This window comes from Orbicella faveolata, unplaced genomic scaffold, assembly GCF_042242905.1.
Source record: "Orbicella faveolata isolate gen_17 unplaced genomic scaffold, um_ofav_v1 contig_47, whole genome shotgun sequence".
Taxonomy (NCBI): Eukaryota; Metazoa; Cnidaria; class Anthozoa; order Scleractinia; family Merulinidae; genus Orbicella; species Orbicella faveolata.
Genome location: NW_028301577.1, coordinates 4,668,246 through 4,675,715, shown reverse-complemented (window position 1 = coordinate 4,675,715; position 7,470 = coordinate 4,668,246).

Below are 7,470 nucleotides of genomic sequence, written 5' to 3'. Positions count from 1 at the left end.
ATTCATACATACAAATGGAGACGGTTTGGCTAATTGCTACACAAATACAGCCGTTCAGGTGTTGCCAAATAAAGGTGAAAAGTGTCCGGGATGTGACGAAAAAGCACCCAAGCATTTTGCATATCAATTTTAAAAAGTTTAACTAAAGGAAAGAATGCAACAGGTGGAAAAGAGAAATAGTTTAAAGAGTTTGTGATAATTTACGAGGAAAAGAGAAATTGTCTAAAGAGTTTGCGATAATTTGGAAGATACATCTTTCGAATTATAAACTGGTTGAATAAATAAATGTCACTCCTGTAAAGCGGCACTTTTTCCTCCAGTTTAAATTATATAAACATAATTCGAGGAAAACATTTTCAAATTCCCTTCGTCACTTATGGAAACCGCTGGATACAAGTGAGTTAAGAGGAAGTACGCAATTGTAGGACAAGCATAAATCTACAATGCAAGTCAGAGAATGCAAAATCTATAAACAAAAGACGAGGAGAAGCTCAGTGAGAGGAACTGAAGCGAAGAGAATGGCTTAGAATAAAAATAATGAAAAACAGGAATGACTTTGTTTAGCACTGACTACGAATTATGCACGCTGTAAATGGAAAAACAAATATTTAAAATTGTTATGAGAACTCGACCAGGTAGAAATTCAACCAGTTGCTTATTTACCAAGGGTTGCCGAGGAGAATAACTTGGCAAGAGCAAATCCAACTAGTGAAGGGTGGAGGATTTAAATGAGCCGGAGACCACCAGATTTGAAATCCAGCAGCCCAAAACATACCGGTCACGCCGCCTTCTAGATAAGGAAGGAAATAGGACAGTGCTCTTTTATGGTTGTCAGTGCCGTCCTATAGCTGATCATGAGTTTGTCAATGAGGGATCGGAGTTACACACGAAATAATTAAAGTTAAAGTAGAGAGTTTGTTGTTTAATACTCAAAAGACAGGACAGGAAACAAAAGTAAATAAACTTCAAAAATAAGGCAGCCAGGCTCATCACTTTCCTGCACGATGGTGGTAGTTTTGCTGTTTAGAGCAGATCGAGGTATGGCAGCCTTTTTTTGCTTTCTTCAGTAACCGAAGTTATATATAACGGCTGTCATAGTAACATCAGAAGTGACTTCATCTGTTGCCAGGGTTTTACTGAGGAGAATCTTTGACTTGTGAAGTTGGCGTTGCTGCTTTTCTGTCGTTTTATTTTAATCAGTTTTCTGGTGTTGTTTTCGTAGCAATAATATCCTTTCACCCTCAAGGATATTGAGTACCTGCCCCGGGAGGATACTCCCAGAAAATTTGGGTGGGGACGTGCGGCTCACTTCCCAAAACCCATACCCTATGCATGACCAAAATCTGCGAGTTTTGCTACCCTATTTATGTCCTGACCAAAAATTCGACACCCTATTTATGACCGTTGCGGCTGGCACAGTTGCCCTAAACATAAGTTATGAAGGGCTTTTGTTGACGGACTTATTGATAATGATGAAAAAATAGCTTCTTCTAAGAAACATACCCAATTCAAGACTAGAGTGCTAAAACTATACCTTATTTAAGACCAAAATGGCCAAAATAGATACCCTGTTTATGACCAAAACGGCTGAAAAACCCTACCCTTTGAGGCCACACATACCTATATAGCCCATGTAAAGGAGTACCCCCCCCGCCCCACCCCCACCGGGAGTGCCTGGTCCTGCATTTAGGAGGGACCAGAGTTCCTACTGAAACGGTTCTTTTTTTTTCCTGCAGTGTAGCAGGGAAGTTTGTTTGTCATATAACTTGTTATACGTATTCCATATCTCATAGACTGCCTGTGAAGTTAGAATCAATAAATTGGTTCTGTTTCTCACTGGAAGCTGGGTCGCTAAAAGACAACAGTTAGGTAAGGTAAAAGGTAAAATCTTTATTTAGACACGGTATTTCCTTCAGGACTATACAATATTTAATGTAAATAAATCTAACTACCTAAGTAATTTAATATTGTAAATAGCTACTAGAATAAGAGAAATGATAAAAACCTGCTTTACAAGGAAGCCGTTCTGCCTTATTGATTGATCGGTGAGTAGGAAAAAGTTGGTCTTAATGGAATGCTCCTTTAGGCATGAAAAACAGCACGAATGAAAATATTCGAACGAAGGTAATTTAGACTATTAATCACACACCAAAGATTAATCCAGGTGACTTTATCCAATGTTCACCTTTTAAAATCTAATTCGTCCTTGCTTTTCATGTCATTTTTGTTAATTACTTATATTTCAAAAACACAAATGAGACGATATAAAGACGATTGATGTATTGAAAAAATTATTCAAAACTGAATGTGGGTAAAAGAACACCGAGCTTACGAGCTCGAGCTTATTGGCGTTCAAGGTAATCTTGTTAGAACAAAGCCATCTACCTAGGTTTTGCAGACCATGCGTCAGATTATACTGCATTGATCTTAAGTCAGACGCAGCATGTGTATTGTGGGTGTCATCAGCATACATTCTTGGCTGACTGAATGATAAGCAATCAAGGCAGATCATTGATATAAATTAGAAATAAAAGTGGGCCCAGAATCGTTCCCTTTGGCACCCTACATTTCAGGGAAGAGACATCAGATAGACAACCATTTACAAGACACTGTTGGGTGCGATTGAGCAGGTAAGTCGAGTCGAGAGCTTTTCCCTGGATTCCGTAGCGATTCTTTTTAGTTAGTAGTGTTTCATGATCTTCAGTGTCGAAAATCATTTTTAAGTCAAGAAATTACCACAAAATTAACATATCCACGATCGATGTTAAGCGCCCAATAGTCAGTGGGCAGTAACAGTTGTGTGTAAAGAGCGAAAGCCCGATTGATGAGTTGATATCTTCGCTACTCAAAAATTTATACAATTGATCATATATCAGAAGCATATTACCTAGTCTAGGTGATACGCTTCTGATCATATACAATCCTTTTGAATACTTTCGCAACTACCGAGATGACTGAGATTGGTCGGTAGTTGTTTACGTCAGCTGGCTCACCCTGTTTAAACAACGGAGTGACTCTAGCTCATTTCCATTCGTCAGATAAAGATTAGTTAAACAGATCACTTAATGGGCCTGAAATAATATCAGCACAATCGCGAATCAACCTAGCAGAGATAGTATCAAGTCCTGAAGCTTTTGATTTAGATAATCTACACAATGGTTTAAAACAACACTACTGGCAATTTGGCGGAAGCCGAAATTGTTATAATTACCAGTAATATTAATCATGTAACTGGAATCCTTATAACTGACAGTTGTGAGTATTTCACTACCGAGTCTTCATCCAATTGTTTAAAAAAGGTTTATTGAAGGTGTTGGAAAGCTCGATAGAATCAGAAACGGAGATACCATTTAAGTACAGTTCTTTCACTATCTTGTTGTTTTTGCGACGTGACATAAGGTCATTGCTCGTTTGCCAAGTTCTTCGAGGATTATCCTGGGATTTAATAAAGGCATTATAATAATAAGATGCCTTACATGACAAAAAATGCAAATCTTATTTATAGTGGTCATGCACTTAGCTATACAAGCACTAAGCTTAGCTAGTTTACAGACATGCCACAAAAACAAGGGAAACAAATATTTCAAATAAGCGTAAGCAAAATCCAAACCTCGCAGGTGGCTATTTGCAAAGCGTGACCAAGTATTTCAACTCGGGACTATCGAGAAACAAATCCCGAGAGTGGCAGGGTGAAGGCCTTGAACCGGGAACCTCCGGATTACAACACCAGCGCCCTAAACCACTCGGCCACGCTGCCTCCGATAGCAGTAATTTTAACCGGCATATTTTTAATCGTATTTCGTAACTTTTTCAGTGTAGTTAGCCCAGTCTTGTGGATTCTTAGTTTTTATTGGATTCTTAGTTATTATCTGGTACGACTTGTTCGAACGGGAGCATGCTTGTTAACAATACTCAAAACTTTAATTTCTACCTACACCTCCGCCATTTCTATTTCTGTCACGACGAACAACCTTCGTAGCCTGGTATATGGAGTTCGGAGTGTTTTATAGATTCTTCAAGTTTAGTTTCATTAACTGCAAGAATATCTATTGAATAATCAGCAAGAAGAATTCTAAGTTCGTCAATATTTTTTGAAAGACTACTAATGTTCAGACAGGCTATTTTAAAGCCACGTTTTGTCGGTAAAATATTAGAAGAACCAGAGCTAAAAACATGACCTTCAGCTGCATTTGATTAATCTGTTGGGGCTAAAGGAGGAACATTCATGGAATCAGGGAATCAACTGTTTGTAAAACAATTTACAAAATTATTTGGCAATAATTCGTTACCTTCCCTATTTAGGTGAAACCCAGCTCTGTTGAGTCCCTTCGAATTAGTTTTCGCGTGGCTGATAAGTTTCCAGTCGTTTTGTCGACAGAACTGCTTCAAGCATTTGTTTACAGCTTTTTCAGTAAGGATCGTTCCTTGAGGTTACTTCCGGAAACATTCAGTCAAAAACGTTTTATTTTGAGACCTTTTTAGCACTCTTACCTTATTTTTAGCTTCTAAACCTTTATATAGTTGACCGATTTTTTTTTTTTTGTCACCATGGGAAGAGCCTTTGAGATCTTTGCCATGTTAATTTGTATTGAATAAGCACTTCACCTCACAGTTAACTAGACGCGAACTGGGTGCTAACTAACCACCCCAGGGTGCTTAGCTTGTACCCAGTCTGCGGAGTTTCTAACAGAGATAGTTAAGGTTACTCTTCTGCATTCTCAGTTCTACTCATCTGTACATTTTTCAAAATGTAAAAGTACTAGTAATTAGGCAGAACTCTAATTTGGTGTGTCCCATTCCCATGTAAGCATTTCCTATTTTATTTACAGAAATAGGTGGCTATATGATGGCAAATGACGACACGTCATGCAAACACAAAATTAAATGAAACTTCTCTTAGAAGGCTTATCATTAATTTAAATCGAAGGCAGTCCCTTTTATTTGCCAAACTGTTTAATTGAAACGGTAATTTAGAACATGTCTACGTGCTAAGAATATCTAATTAAGGAAAAGACAGTGACTGTTGACTGCAGTGAAATTCCTACTAACTCGCAACTCGGTGCAGACAAGAATCGTCTTGGAAATGTCCGAACCGTAGTTTATGCTGAGGGGTTATTTCGATAAATCTCAGCAAAACTTCATAGAAATTGCGAATCAGTCGAATCAGTTCAGTTCACAAACAAGACAGCTGGCGTGGGTAGACGCGTTGAGCCAGCCCTTTCAAAGACTCTCTTAATCACCAAGTATTATTAGCATGACAACCGTTTGACTCTTAACTGGAGATAAAAAAAAATTGTACAAGTAGCTATCACAGAATTGATCTGAAAACAGTGCAATTTTTATTCAGGTCACGCTTCACAAGGTTTTAAGAAAGCTATTTGTGTTCACGAAACTATTACCATTTTTTTATTATTATTAATTTAGTACTATTTTTAGCCTGAGTACATCCGCCCCCTTCCCTCAGCTCAAAAAAAATTCATACTGATAGGGGCAGATGTACTCAGGCTATACTATTTTTTTGTAGAGAAAGCGTTCTTAAGATTTCTTTTGCGCCCAGCAGAAAGATATAAAGCGAAAAAGAAGTAGATAGTTTCTATATCTTTAGCAACGGAGGCACGTATCATTCTTTTACTATACCAAAAAGTATTTGACATGAACAAGTTCGCCGGGAGTGAAAACAACGGAGTTTCATCAGTAAAGTTCTGTGGCTTTTAATAGTAGCTTTTGATGCTTTTCCAGAGAGGTTGACTGTCTCATTTTTTTCTTTTCTTTCTTCGTGTGTGTGTTTTTTTTTTGAAAGGTTTTATTGTTTGAATTTTGATTTTGACATGTTTAAAAACTGAATGAAGAAAACAGTTACTTTTGTGGCCTGCGTTGGTTTTCTTTGCTAATATGTCTTTTCGACCTCAATCATGAGAAGAATAAAATTTGTAACGATATTGTTTTTGACGTTTATTAGAAGCATGCGTTTGATTTTCTTTCCCTCGTATCATCCACGCAACCTTCGAGAAATCATGTGCTGGTGAGAGGTTGGCAAACAATACAAAAGAATGGACAAACAGAACGACAAACATTTTAAGCTGATTAAAAAAAAAGCTTTTTCTATTTTTGTGCTTAATTCTCGTGGACTGTTTGCTTCCTGTGTTGTGCACTCGACTGCAAATTCTGAAGACGGAGTATACACTACATGAGTGTAGTCTAAGATTGGTTATCATTTCATCTGGATTGACCGGTTGAACGAGATTATGAACCGCTGCAACTTAACATAGAGGACGACATTTTACAAGGGAAACGGGTCAACCAAACGTAGAATTAAATACTGTTATATTGTCAGTCCTGAATCCAATCAGTAGTGAAGGGGCTCAGCAAATTATTTCACTCCACCCAACCTGCGTCGCGGAAGAAATCCAAAACTTTTCTTCTACGCCAATCATTGAACAGAAAAGATCAGTTGAATTTGTCAAGGGCCGATCAAGACCAACCATTAGTTTGACTGTGACCTACTGGCTAGGTTCGGCCGATCAAATCAAAATTAAAACATTTTTCTCGAAAATTTTCCCACCGCAACTAATCCAACTAATTGCTCCACTAGAGTCAATTCGAATTTTCCGGAAGCGTTGCCTTAATGGAATATATCCTTAGTTGCGGCAAGTGAGAGCCGGCTTGTGTCTTAGCCGGTCAAATAGCGACCAACCATTGGCTAAAAGGTTTCCTCTATGAAAACTGTTACTGTATACTTTTAAGTTTGTTGATCATTTCGGAGATAAATTCTTGCCGCAACTGTCTTCAACAACTTGTTGTGATGCCATCATCACGTGTCTTTTTCCTCCTACATATTTTTCGTCAGAAGAACTTGTCACCCCATATTTTCTTCACTCATAACAGTAGCCTTGATAAAAATAAATCATGTTAACAATAATAATTAGCTGACAACCGAAAGGCGAGGATGTTTGTCTTCTTCGAGAGCCTAATTGCTTTATTTTACGTAATCGAGTATCTGAAAGAGATTCCAAGATATCTTGAACTGTCAGTTACAATTCAAGGTCACGTTTTGGTAATTCGAAAAAGATAAAGTATGAAAGGTTTTATGAGTCAACCCTGAGCTGTAATCAGGCTATAATTAAGGTTTTACGAGAGCTAGGCAACAAAATATACTTTTAAAATTGGGCGTGATTTTAGGCTCGAGTGGTATACAGATCAACCTTAATTTAAATGTATGAAAAGAAAACGTGTTGAAGTTTATTTTTATAGTGTTTATTCCACTAAAATAGTGCGTGGGAGCGACCGATCTGCCAAGTGGAATATTGAAATCGTTAATTTTAGTTTGAAAGACGCTACACTGATCAAAAACTAAATCAAACTGAATGAGAGCTGAGGTAGAATTTGCTAAAAACGTGGTCATGTTATCTGACCTAATCTCAAAAGTTCTAAGATGTGCAAATAGTACAACTGATATTTGTGGCAAAGTTT